Here is a 14,085-nt window from a genome sequence, read left to right on the forward strand (position 1 = left end):
TGTTGAAATTGTACATAGCTCCTGTTCGTTCCATTACTGTTAATGTGGTAAACTCTTGTGATTCTTTTCCCGAATTGTCATCTTCCTTTCGTAGCCCGAGTAAGGATTCTTTGGAGAATGTTGATGAGGATGAGAGTTTTCTTTCTCGAGAAAAAGTCGACGGACGACTATAAACTCTGAGATTCTTATTAATCTTTCCTCCCATCTTTCTTATCTGACAGAGGAGGAGAGGAGTGATGTCACTGAGTTGGTGATGTCATTTCCCTCTCTTTTCCGTGATGTTCCTGGTCGTACTTCTATCATAGAACATGATATCGACGTAGGAGCCTCGTGTCCGATTAAACAAAACGCATATCGAGTCAATCCTTTTAAAAGAGATTTGCTGAAACAAGAGGTGAACTATCTACTTGCTCATGATCTGGCTGAATCTAGTTTCAGTTCATAGAGTTCCCCTTGTGTTCTAGTATATAAATCTGATGGCTCATATCGATTCTGCACAGATTATCGAAAACTTAATTCTGTTACTAAGCCGGATTGCTTCCCTTTGCCTCGAGTTGATGACTGCGTCGATCATGTTGGCTCTGCCCGATATGTTAGTAAGTTCGATCTCTTAAAGGGATATTGGCAGGTGCCTTTGACTAGTAGAGCGAAGGAATTATCCACCTTCGTCACACCTGATGTTTTCCTGCAGTATACGGTTATGCCTTTCGGAGTGCGAAATGCACCCGCGACGTTCCAGCGTCTCGTAAATCGTATACTTTATGGAATGTCAGGATGTGAGGCATATCTTGACGACGTGGTGTTGTATAATTCCTCCTGGTCTGAACATCTTAACTAGATTAAAGAATTGTTTTCTCGTTTAGCAAAGGGTAATCTTACCATAAACCTCGCTAAATCGGAATTCGTGAAGGCAACCGTTACCTATTTAGGTAAAGTCGTGGGAAACAGTTGTGTAAAGCCTATTGAGACCAAGGTCGAAGCCATTTGTGACTTTCCCGTACCCACCACTCGTCGCGAATTGCGACGGTTTCTCGGTATGGTGGGATATTACCGGAGCTTCTGCGAAAATTTTGCCAGTGTAGTCTCACCTCTTACCGATTTATTGAGTCCAAAGTTGACTTTTCGGTGGTCTGAGCTCTGTCAACAGGCTTTTGAAAATTGTAAAGCATTGCTGGCGTGTGCCCCTGTTTTAACAGCCCCGGATTTTGAGAAATCTTTTAGCCTTGCAATCGATGCAAGTGCTTGTGGTGCGGGCGCTGTTCTCTTACAGGAGGGTTCGAACAAGGTTCTACATCCTGTAAGTTACTTTTCAAAAAAGTTTAATCGACATCAAAAGGTATACTCTACCATTGAGACGGAAGCTCTCGCCCTAGTGTTGGCCGTGCAACATTTTGAGGTATACCTAGGGTCAATCGCTGCACCGATTATCATCTATACGGATCATAATCCGTTGGTTTTCTCGAATCGAATGAGAAATCGAAATCAGCGACTTATGCGATGGAGTCTCATCTTACAACCTTTCCATCTTGAGATTCAACACATCCGAGGAAAAAATAATGTCATAGCTGACACACTTTCTAGAGCATAACCTAATCTCTGAGTTGTTCATTTCTATTCTTTGCATCTCTAGGGCCCAGAGTAGCTGAAGAATGAAGACTGCCCAGTGTTTTTAACATGGCAAAAATCTGCAAATTTTTTTGGCAGACCAAACATTTTTTATTACTGTACAGGAAACCTCAATGGCCATTTGTTTTATTTTTTGTCCTTTTCTAAAGAGATTAAACCACAAACATCCCTGCAAGTGTACTGACCTGCTCAAAAGAAAAACGCATACGAAATTTTTGCAAAAACCACCCACAGTTTCCGCACAGTTTCGAACTGATGACCACTACACTACAGAAACCTATTGATGAGATGCATGTGCTTTTTAGAAGATGGCTCCTTCCCATAATCTGCCCTGCAAGCAGTGTGACAGTCTGTAAATTCCACAAACAACAGAACAGAGGTCATTCGGCATGGAAGTCTGCCTACAGCTCCTTGGTACGATGGCCTTCACCTGTCTCAAAAGGAAATGAGCGCTACACCCACCTAGCGTGGCAAACAATTTACATTTTCTGTCAGAATCCAACCGCTGTTTCTGCTCGGTTTCAAACCGAGGACCTTTTGCGTGTTAGGGGAACGTGATGACCACTACACTACAGAAACCTATTGATGAGATGCATGTGCTTTTTAGAAGATGGCTCCTTCCCATAATCTGCCCTGCAAGCAGTGTGACAGTCTGTAAATTCCGGAAACAACAGAACAGAGGTCAATGAAGTGTACTGACCTGCTCGACAGAAAATCGCATACGAAATTCTTGCAGAAACCACCACCAGTTTCCGCCCAGTTTCGAACTGGGGACCTTTCGCATGTGAGGCGAACGTGATAATCACTACACTACGGAAACACGTCTTCAGGTTGCAGACATAAATCTTTAGGTACACGCTTGTTAAAAAGCGTATAAAGGAAATGAGCGCTACACCCACCTTACGTGGCAAACAGTTTAAAGTTTCTGTCAGAATCCAACCGCTGTTTCTGCTCGGTTTCGAACCGAGGACCTTTCGCGTGTTAGGCGAACGTGATGACCACTACACTACAGAAACCTATTGATGAGATGCATGTGCTTTTTCTGCCCTGGAAGCAGTGTGACAGTCTGTAAATTCCACAAACAACAGAACAGAGGTCATTCGCCATGGCAGTCTGCCTACAGCTCCTTGGTACGATGGCCTTCACCTGTCTCAAAAGTAAGGGTTATGTAGCGAATTGCAGCATTTATATTTAAAATGCCTCCACTTGTTTCCGCCCAGTTTTGAACTGAGGACCTTTCGCGTGTAAAGCGAACGTGATAACCACTACACTACGGAAACTTGGTTTGGACGTCTGTTACGACCCCCGTGTGGGTCATATTGTGTGGGTTCGGTTGTCTTTGTTACTTGTTTTGTAGGTTGGAGTTGGAGTGAGTGACGTCATGATGACTGATGGTTTACACCTGTGCTAGAGCTGATGCCGGCAAACAAAAGCAGCTCCCTTCGGGCGTGACGGGGCGCGCTCTCCCCTCGTGCCATTTTGTTGTTGTCTTGTTCCCGTTTTGGTCTATTCTCTTACTTTATTATTTTTACTTTAATAAATGTTATTCCTTTTTCCATACCACTTTAACGTGTCATCTCCTTCTTTGTCGCGGCTTGCGAGTCGGCCGTGACACGTCAGTCCCACCTCTTCTAGCGTACGCTTGTTCAAAAGCGACTGAAACTATAGACTGCCTAGTGTTTTTAACATGGCATAAAGCTGCTAATTTTGTTGGCAGACCAAACATTTTGAACTGAGGACCTTTCGCGTGTAAAGCGAACGTGATAACCACTACACTACGGAAACTTGATTTGGACATCAGTCCCACCTCTTCTAGGGTACGATTTTTCAAAAGCGACTGAAGCTATAGACTGCCCAGTGTTTTTAACATGGCAAAAAGCTGCTAATTTTGTTGGCAGACCAAACATTTTTTATTACAGTACAGGAAACCTCAATGGCCATTTGTTTTATTTGTGTCCTTTTCTAAAGAGATTAAACCACAAACATCTCTGCAAGTGTACTGACCTGCTCAACAGAAAATCGAATACGAAATTTTTGCGAAAACCACCCACAGTTTCCGCCCAGTTTTGAACTGGGGACCTTTCACGTGTGAGGCGAACGTGATAACCAGTACACTACGGAAACTTGATTTGGATGTCAGTCCCACCTCTTCTAGGGTACGCTTGTTCAAAAGCGACTGAAACTATAGACTGCCTAGTGTTTTTAACATGGCAAAAAGCTGCTAATTTTGTTGGCAGACCAAACATTTTGAACTGAGGACCTTTCACGTGTAAAGCGAACGTGATAACCACTACAATATGGAAACTAGATTTGGACATCAGTCCCACCTCTTCTAGGGTGCGCATGTTCAAAAGCGACTGAAGCTATAGACTGCCCAGAGTTTTTAACATGGCAAAAAGCTGTTAATTTTGTTGGCAGACCAAACATTTTTTATTACTATACAGGAAACCTCAATGGCCATTTGTTTTATTTTTGTCCTTTTCTAAAGAGATTAAACCACAATCATCCCTGCAATTGTACTGACCTGCTCAACAGAAAATATCATACGAAATTTTTGCAAAAACCACCCACAGTTTCCGCCCAGTTTCGAATTGGGGTCCTTTCGCGTGTGAGGAGAACATGATAACCTCTACACTATGGAAACACGTCTTCAGGTTGCAGACATAAATCTTTAGGTGCACGCTTGTTAAAAAGCGTATAAAAGAAATGAGCGCTACACCCACCTAGCGTGGCAAACAGTTTAAATTTTCTGTCAGAATCCAACCGCTGTTTCTGCTCGGTTTCGAACCGAGGACCTTTCGCGCGGGAGCCGAAAATGGTTAAGCTAACTTCCCTTAACTTTTCCCATTCATTCTCTATGGTACTGCTCAGCACAATGGATGCAATATACCTTTGGCCACACGTAGACTTCCTGGCGCTGTTTCGCTTTTCGGTGGCGGGGAATTTTAAAGGGGTCATGACATGTTTTTTTGTTTTGTTTTATTATTTTCCCTTAGGTGCAATTATAGTATTACTATAGTTTTTTGTACAAAAAAACTTTAAAAATATAGTGATTTATGACCTTTTCCCACCCTGTTTCTCACCTCTGATTCAAACAGTCTGTTTTGGAGGTGTTTTCCCTTTAAGAGTTCAGTGTTAACGCCCACTGTTATGATTGGCTAACGTCAGTGCTGCTTATGCATAAATTATTAACGTTTATCATTTTGTATCACACGTAGACTACACAATGCTCCACCACGTGAAACTTCGGTCTTCCGATCTTTTACCATCGTGTCAATTCTCAATTGATTTTGATTCAAATGCGCGAGGGAGTGAGAGAGAGAGAGAGAGAGAGAGAGAGAGAGAGAGAGAGAGAGAGAGTTTGAAGGCGCGCGCGCGGCCGGGGCTCTCTCTCTCTCTCTCTCTGCTCGTTCTTCAGTAACATGCCCTGTCACACTCATCTGATCACTCACCGTTCAAATTAAGCTTTGGCGGGCTGCATATGCTGCAAATAAACTGCATCCGACTGTTTTCCTTGACGTCTGGATCGTTCGGCAGCGTATTCAAAGACTCAAACAGGAACAGCACATCTGCGTAGCATCGCAGTCATCTTGTAAACAGACCCACTCGCTGCACGAGAACGCATGCGATGATGCGAAATGAGGCGTAGTTGTCTTGCGCTGGAGGCGGTCATATGCAAACGACTGGTACGTCACTTCGCACCGTGACGTCACTTCATACAATGGATCTAGAACGAGCTGTATTTAGAGCTTGATTAAATAAATGCTTCATTTATAATGGGGAGGACGTCTTAAGCTATGAAACTTGCAGGAAGTTTTAATAGTACATAGATCTCTTATACACCAAAACATCAAGGCAAATTTGGTTTCTCATGTCATGACCCCTTTAAAAGCGTAGTGTCATCTGTCAATCAATCATTCGCAGTGGAGGAGGGGAGACCCGTTTTACGATCGGAGATATTTGTTTACCGAATTGTCAGCAAATTGTTTTGTTTTTTACAACAATTTTGTACAGTCTAAACTACCTTCAGACAGATTTTACCTCAGGTGACCACATATACATTATTATTCATATATTTTATCATTTAAATTGCATGTTGTTATCATGTAACGTAAGTTAAGTTAACTGTTAAGTTAATTGTATTGTTAATTGTGTTGAATTGATTGTGATGTTAAGAAACCCAGTAAACCAAACTCCTCGTTGTAAATACAGCTGTTATTTTATAAGAGTGTCTTTGTTTGTAACGGTGAATGTTTCATCATTGATTTCTTACTATGCAATCATATAAAATGTTTACAACTATGTGTTAACAGTGCAGTATGATGTAGTACTTTTAATGTAATTAATAAATAGTACACACAAATATAATACATTTGAATTACAAAAAAAAATGATTACAAAAAAATATGTGTGCAATTTAATGGTATAGTATATGAATAACATTTTATTGTGATAAAATAGATAATTAAACACAATAATAGTGTGTGAAAGAGGATATTGTGAAATTAATATGAATATTTATTTAATAATAAAATGGTTAATTTAATTGTTGTTTTATTTATTAAGAAATAAAATAATTGAAATCAGAATATAAGTGCGTTAATTAAGTGTGTTAATGCAACAGACCATAAACACTAATCAGCTCTTTGTGAATGTATATGTACAGCACAGCAGGATGCAGGTGAAAGTGATCTTCCCAGGCAAGATCAAAGTGTGCTTCAGGAAAGGACCGACTGGATATCTGAGACAAGATCCCTCAGATGAAGCCAAGAGGATCAAAGACAACCCCAATCTCCAGGACAAATCAGCCCCTCAAAGGGAAGACAAGGTCAAGGAGAATGCCCGCTCTGTTGTCTTCATGAGAGGAGGTGATGTGTCAGACAGAAAAGAGGTGCTTGGAGAGTATGTGCTTCAGTTTGGAAAGTACAAAGACAAATCATTCCGGTGGCTGCTAGAGAATGATGTAGGCTATACCATATTCTTGACTAAGAAGGTTGAGGAGGAGGAGGAGAGAGCCGGTCAGTTTAAACCAGAGGGTCCCAAAAAGGACAGCCTACTTTCATTTCTTGAGTACAGTAGAAGCTTAAAGGAAATCGAGGACCTCCTAAATTAATTAACTGGAAGATCAGTGGCACCACCTGTGAGGAATGAAGATGACAACTTGGTTGGCTTTGGGATTAATGCAGAAAAGACTTGGAGGGATGTTTGGGAGAGCAGAGCAGATGGATATGCTGCATTTATCCTCCAGAAACAGTGCGTCACAGGCAGCAAAATGTTTCGGCTGCAGCAGTACCTCACTCAGAAAAAGAGCCAGCTTCAGAGTGTTTCAGCGGAACATGCTTCCACTGGCCTTACAGCATCTGCCTCTCATCCTCCAGGTTTGTTGACAGTACAGTTGAGTATATATAAGGTCGAATTGAAAAATGTAAATGTGGGATGACATATGATTCCCATCTTTGCTTTTATGCTTTGTTTTACAGAAATGGAGGATGATGAAGAATTGGAGAGAATGATGCTTTCTATATCCCCATCCAAAGTCCAAGGCCAACTGAGTAAGAAAACCTCACACAGACAAATTTTTGGATCAGTAAGATTTTTTTACTAAGTCTGTTATTTGATTCAAATACAAAATAAAACAGTCAAAATTGTGAAATATTATTAGATTTCAAAATAGCTGTTTTCTATGTGAATATATAATAAAGTGTAATTTATTTCTGTGATCAAAGCTGAATTTTCACCATCATTACTCCAGTATTCAGTGTCACATGATTCTGATGATTCGGTGCTCAAGAAACATTTCTCATTATTATCATTGTCAACAATTGTATTATTGTTACAGTATTACAGTACAACAAATAGTTATTTACATTTTTATTTCAGGATTCTTTGATGAATAGAAAGTTCAAAAGAACAGCATTTATCTGAAATAGAATCTTTTGTAACATTAAACACTATTGTTCAAAAGTTTGGGGTCAGTAAGAATTGTTAGTTATTTTTGGGGGGAAATAAATAAAATAAATCAATACTTTTATTCACGAAGGATGGATTAAATTCATCAAAAGTTACAGTAAAGGCATTTATAATGTTACAAAAGTTTCTATTTCAACACACACTATTTATTGTGGTTGCTATATCCATATTTTTCTGAATGTACACCCGTATGAATGTGGAGTATTGCTGTAAAAGAGCTTAATGCTCAGTCAATTTTCCCTGAATAAACAACAGTTGATGATATTTATAATTCCATCCTTTCATACCAATCTTTGGTTTGTTCTTTTTCCATAGAAGTGGAGGAAGGTGAAGAATTGGGGAGGATGATGCTACCCACATTTTCATCTAAAATTCCAGACCAACTGAGTGAGAACCACATACATATACATACATGCTCTATCAAACTGCATTCATTTCCATGAAACATCATTACATTTTTATACAGCGTTATTCAAGATGGTAAATGTTTGGCATGTTACATTGTTTCTGCGCTTTGCTATATATATATATATACTGAATATATACATACAAGCTACAGTATGGATTTTCACAGCAGCTTCGGTAACAAATTCGAGACAAATTCTGCTGTAAAGCAGCTCTAACAAGCCAATTGTGACATTATTCAGCTCAAGTCACTTCAGTATTGATTCAGTTCAATTCAAGATTCAGATCAATTGTGCATACATACTGTATATACAGTGTATTTGTGCATATAAATGTACATGTGACTCCTGTACACACCACTGTACACTGAACAAGCAGAAGGCACGTAGCAGTGCTTTACATTTTTCACATCTGTGTGTAGTTTGGTGTGTACTGAACTTTAACAGTAAAGGGTTTTATATGTCATTGTGTCTGTTTATGTTATAAATGCTTGAAAGTTTAATTATCTTCACAATGATCACTTCACTTCACTATTATCTTGCCAGGCTATTCCAGTAAAAAGCAAATCAGTTTTTTTTTTCATTTACTGTTTACCAGCCTCTCTTAGTGAAAGACCATGGTTGATTACATGGTCAATGAATGGACAATTTCATCACTGACTACTGTTCTTCCAGCCCTTGGAATGCCACCACCACACATTCTTACACCTCAACCTTGCCCTCTCCTTGAGCCTGCTCTTCTCCCTGCTCCTCTCACTGCATCTCTCACTGCATCTCTCACTGCACCTCTCACTGCATCTCTCACTGCACCTCTCACTGCATCTCTCACTGCACCTCTCACTGCATCTCTCACTGCACCTCTCACTGCATCTCACAATGCACCTTTCACTGCACCTCTCACTGCATCTCTCACTGCATCTCTCACTGCACATCTCACTGCATCTCTCACTGCACCTCTCACTGCATCTCACAATGCACCTCTCACTGCATCTCTCACTGCACCTCTCACTGCATCTCACAATGCACCTTTCACTGCACCTCTCACTGCATCTCTCACTGCATCTCTCACTGCACATCTCACTGCATCTCTCACTGCACCTCTCACTGCATCTCACAATGCACCTCTCACTGCATCTCTCACTGCACCTCTCACTGCATCTCTCACTGCATCTCTCACTGCACCTCTCACTGCATCTCTCACTGCATCTCTCACTGCACCTCTCACTGCATCTCTCACTGCACCTCTCACTGCATCTCTCACTGCACCTCTCACTGCACCTCTCACTGCATCTCTCACTGCATCTCTCACTGCGCCTCTCACTGCACCTCTCACTGCACCTCTCACTGCATCTCTCACTGCACCTCTCACTGCATATCTCACTGCATCTCTCACTGCACCTCTCACTGCATCTCTCACTGCACCTTCTCCCTGGGCCCCTTGGTCTTACTCTTCCTCATCCAGACATTACAGTGTTTGTCTTTTTCTGTTTATGTGTCCAAAAACATCACTCCTCAAAGTCCTCCTTTTACTGTATAAGTGTCAATGTAATAGGAAAAAATAACCCCTGCCACTGAGTCTAAGCCAGACTGGAATCAGCTATGGTTGGCCCAATTTACCCAACATAAATCAGCTGTGTCAATTATTCAATTGTTTGTTTATTATCAGCTGAGATATATTGTTTTTGAACTGTTACTATTGCAGAAGCAGAGGTTTTTATACTGTATCTAAGGTTTGGAATATTGTTTTTGCTATTGTGGGATGGTGTGTGTTAACAATTGTAAGTACTACAAAAACAATCCATAATTTTGTTGGGAGGTATAGCTTCATTGTATTTAGAGTTTTGAAAATGTGACAACTGGTTGGACAAACGCTTGAGACCACATCGCCTTTGAGACCAGTGCAGGAAACCATGCTCTGTCAATGTAAGGACTTAATGTAACATAATTTTACTTAATAAAATTTAAAACACATTTAACATATTTAACAAATATAATGCTCATCTATGACTAATGTCAACCATGTCATCCTGCAGCCCTCCTCCCAGTGACCTCTGCAGAATCTATAGCCTCTACTCCTCCCTCAGGCCCCCCTGCAACTGCTGTCCAGTCGGGACTCCTTGCAGCCTTTACTCCACCCACAGCACTCCCTGCAGTCTCTGCTGGGCACCCCCCAACTCAGATGGAGGAGAAGCCAGCACTTCCACCACTGCCAGGCTATGAGCAGGATGTAAGCCAATGGAACTGCTCTCACCAGCAGAGAATCTGGATGAAAACAGAAATGGAAGCCTTGGGACTGTGGCAAGGCTCTAGACCGGTGAGACATCCAATGAACATGATCTCCTTGTGGTGTTACCCACCTCAGCCTGAGCTTATTGATGCTGTCTATAAGTTGCCATCACCGAAATACTTTCAACTTCATCCATTCTTCATTTGGAAACCAGAGCACTCCATTATGGAAAGAGTCCGCAACAACTACACTCTGCCATGTCTGAACGGCTGTCCGAATCCTCACGTTGTCTCATCAGGAGTTGGATGACCCCGTGTCATTATTGGTACAAGCAGCCAGTACTACATGCTGGCCTCTCGGCTCAGCTGTAAAGTCTGTAAAAAGTAATGGTATGCAGACAAACCTCAATGGATGGACATGCTGCCAAGTCGATTCTGCAACATTTTTCCAGCTTTTCGTATGCACAAGAAGGCCATATGTAAGACTGTGATGGACGAGTTGCGGCGCACAGCAAAGTCTCCCAATGATATGGCCAATCAGTTGAACGAAGCTCTCAACCTCAGGTATGAGCGTGCACACCTGGCTTACCTGTCCACTGTTAAGAATGTGCTGGATGGAGACAGTGGACTTTATGGTCAGCAGACCATCACAGGGGCACTAAGAGCAACAAATACTCCTGCTCCATTTGGTGAGTATGGTGATGTGGTCGGCTGGTGTGGAGTAACAGTCTCACCCCACTACTTGGTTGACTGCCTCATTCAGGAGTACCATAGGCAGGAGAGCACAATCAATTTGCTCCTTAAAGCCACATTTGGACAAATATTAAGGGCTGACCATACCCGCAAGGTGGCCCGGAAGGTTGTGCTTGCATCAGGTACTATGTCGTCATACGCTGTGATGAATGAAAACTGGATAATCTTGTCCTGGGTGATGCTGCAGTCTGAAAGTGATAAATCCCTGCAGCCAATAAATGCTGGGCTGTCCTGTCGTTACATTTTTGCAGAACTGCCAAAAGCCAACTATCAGTGTCTTGACCGGTAAGAACCAGCCATCACATTTTCCTTCCCACCTATATTATATTTGTAAAGTAAACAAAATATAGTATAGCAAATACATGTATCCTATTTATTTGAATGTTTAATATTTTAAATATACTTCTCTTTGTGTGTGGAACAGTGATTGCTGTGCTGCCTTCAGGATCCCAAACCCTGATCCCCAGGAGCACCTCCTCTGGGATTCTTGGAAGACCACTGAGGCTATAGTGACTGAGGCAAACTCTGGGCATCTCATCGACACCTGTGCCTCCCGCAAAGAATATAATAGCAACATCAACATCAAGCTGGACTTGTTCCACTGCATGCGGTGGTTCTCCAGAGAGTGTACTTCAGAGCACCATCCACTGCACAGTGCTTTCTGCAAGTTTCTGTCAGCAGCTTTTAGTGTTGTGGACCAGATGGACCTACAGAGACTGAAGCAGGCTTATGTCTTCTGTGGGATAGTGCCTGCAAATCCAACAAAGAAGCATATCAGGGAGCACTGTCGCACTAGGGTCCCACACCCCAAAGAGCTGCTGGAGAGAGTGGAGAGAGTTCTCCAAGATTCTTTTTAGAATGAGATCCTGATGGTGGGCCACTGTTCAAACCATCGATGTTGAAGGTATGGAGGATTCAGCGATACCACATCCTCAGAGGCTGCCTGAGTGACCCAGAGATTGAAGAGGGGATCAACCAGCTGAACCATGTGAAGGGGGAGGCGGCAGCTGTACCCGTGTGGATCCCTGTGAGAGGCACCTCTCAGCAGGAGGGATTCCATTTTCATCAGGCGAGATGGGTCACAGGCACTCAGGTATCCACAGAAATTATCCAGGCGCTGGGCATGATTGGAGTGGCTCGCTGGAATTTCAAGCGCCTTGTGGACCTGAAGCAGCCTGGAGTGAAGCTGCCTGCAGTTTTTGATCCTGTGCTGATCATGGAACTGAACAAGCCATCAGACGTGGTGACAGGCCAGGCCAAGTACCCTGCCTTAATTATCTCACACACAGACACCGGAGAAAGGTTTGGACTGCAGTATGTTGTCGTCCTGTCCCCCTGGACTGGGACAAGCACAAGTCCCAGAAGGTACCTGTTGCAGAGGAGGGAGAGCATCAGTCCTCACAGCCATCTGCTCTCAGTGAGATATTCCCACCTGATGACACAACTGAGGAGGTGAGGGGGGAACACTTTGCTCAGCTAAACTTGACTGTTGTACTTACAAACATCCCCATTCACTATAATCCAAATCTAATATGTAATTACTGATTCTAACCCAAATTAATTACTCTATGCTCCAGGATGACATCTTTGGTGTGGCTTCTCCTGGCTCAGAAACAATGATCCAGCCTGCACAGCCCACCAGTGTAAAAGGTGATTCAGCTCACATCTTCATCCCTTAATTATTCCTTATTTATATGAATACTACATATATTTTAGAGATAAAGGTGAAAATGATTTACTTATTCTGTCCCTTTTCCTCTCTTTTAGATGAGATGACACGACCACTGCCCTTTGCTCCCTCTCCACGAGCTGCTCGCACAGGTTCCATCAAGGCAGGGGGTATACTTTTTTTCCTAGACCATTTTCGGTGGACACAGCCCATGAGGGATTCCATTGTTGGCCTTCTGGCAAAGTACCATAGGCAGAAAGACCTTCTCACCCAAGTGGATGCGGAGTATGCTGCCCTCGTGCAGGCTGCCTCCAGGGATCTGTTGTGAACTTTTTCTTCTCAAGTGTAGAAAAGATAGAGTTGCAGACCAGGAGATTGTTGAGGTATAAGTTCTTTATTTCGTCGCTGTAGTCATCTCAATCAAGTCTAGTCTAAGGGAACTTTACATTGCAGTTTACATACATTTCAAGGGGGTGGGATTAATTTCATAGTGGAGGGGACTCTTGAACAAAACATGTAAAGGAAAGTACATGATTCAGCTGGTTACCTGATTTCATCAGGTAACAGTGTAACTCAGAGCCTTGAGATGCTAATCCAATCAGCCAATCAACAAAACCTTTTGACCTGACCTTTGAGATGTGACAAGAGGTTAATGTCCAAAACCTTGATTGCCTCAAAAATGGAAAACAGTGTTTGCCCTTGCTGCTCAGGAGCTCTGTAAGCAGCCGCTCAAGGAGAAGGATGGTAGTCTCCTCTCCACAGGTCCTCCTCCGGCAATGGAGTGCCAGCTCATTCCTGGTAAGATGCTTGTTGACATCTTCATCTGTCCGCGCAGGCCAACCCTGGGATATCAACAGCTCTCTCTTTGCTTTGCGAAGCATAGAAACATCAGCCGCATCCCACTCAAAAATGCACGCTGACAGCCGTGACATGAAGATGGGATACAGCTGATGGGCATCAGTTGTACACCCCATGGCAATCCTGCGCATAAAATGCCAGATGTCCAAGCGAATCATGAGATCAGGCCACCCTCTGAATCTGGTTTTCAGCTTGGTCTCACCCACATCAGTGCAGCAGCCACAGTCCACGTACAAAACAGTAGGTGGATCCACACTAGCCTGCTGGTAACTTTTCACCAGACCATCGACCATCATGTCCAGTCCTGCTCCTTCCTGTGCTGTCAGCACACTCATGAGCACCTGACCAAACTCATTGCCAACAGAGGTAAGCCAGAGTCCCGTTCCCCTTGCCGTCCCAGCCAGCTTCTTAGTGATCTGCAGTAGATGACAGGAAGCATGCAATGCAATGAAACATCACACCATGTAGAATATGATACTCATGCTCTGATAATGATATAACAGTAAACACCATAAATTAACAAAAATCCCCTGCTAACCTTTTTAGTGGAATCCATCTTCAAGACTGAACCATACGTAG

At 42.7% G+C, this 14,085-nt stretch overlaps 3 non-coding genes across 3 annotated transcripts; all 3 read right to left on the bottom strand.

Moving 5' to 3' along the window:
* Positions 1 to 2,373: 2,373 nt before the first annotated feature.
* On the bottom strand, positions 2,374 to 2,446 carry trnav-cac (transfer RNA valine (anticodon CAC)). The gene has a single exon. It is a non-coding gene; the product is annotated as a tRNA-Val (tRNA).
* Positions 2,447 to 2,569: 123 nt separating this feature from the next.
* trnav-aac (transfer RNA valine (anticodon AAC)) lies at positions 2,570 to 2,642 on the bottom strand. The gene has a single exon. It is a non-coding gene; the product is annotated as a tRNA-Val (tRNA).
* A 191-nt stretch (positions 2,643 to 2,833) lies between these two features.
* trnav-uac (transfer RNA valine (anticodon UAC)) lies at positions 2,834 to 2,906 on the bottom strand. The gene has a single exon. It is a non-coding gene; the product is annotated as a tRNA-Val (tRNA).
* Between the last annotated feature and the right edge of the window lie 11,179 nt (positions 2,907 to 14,085).

This window comes from Siphateles boraxobius, unplaced genomic scaffold (assembly GCF_051911475.1).
Source record: "Siphateles boraxobius isolate OS27281-9 unplaced genomic scaffold, OSU_SipBor_1 6, whole genome shotgun sequence".
NCBI classification, from domain to species: domain Eukaryota; kingdom Metazoa; phylum Chordata; class Actinopteri; order Cypriniformes; family Leuciscidae; genus Siphateles; species Siphateles boraxobius.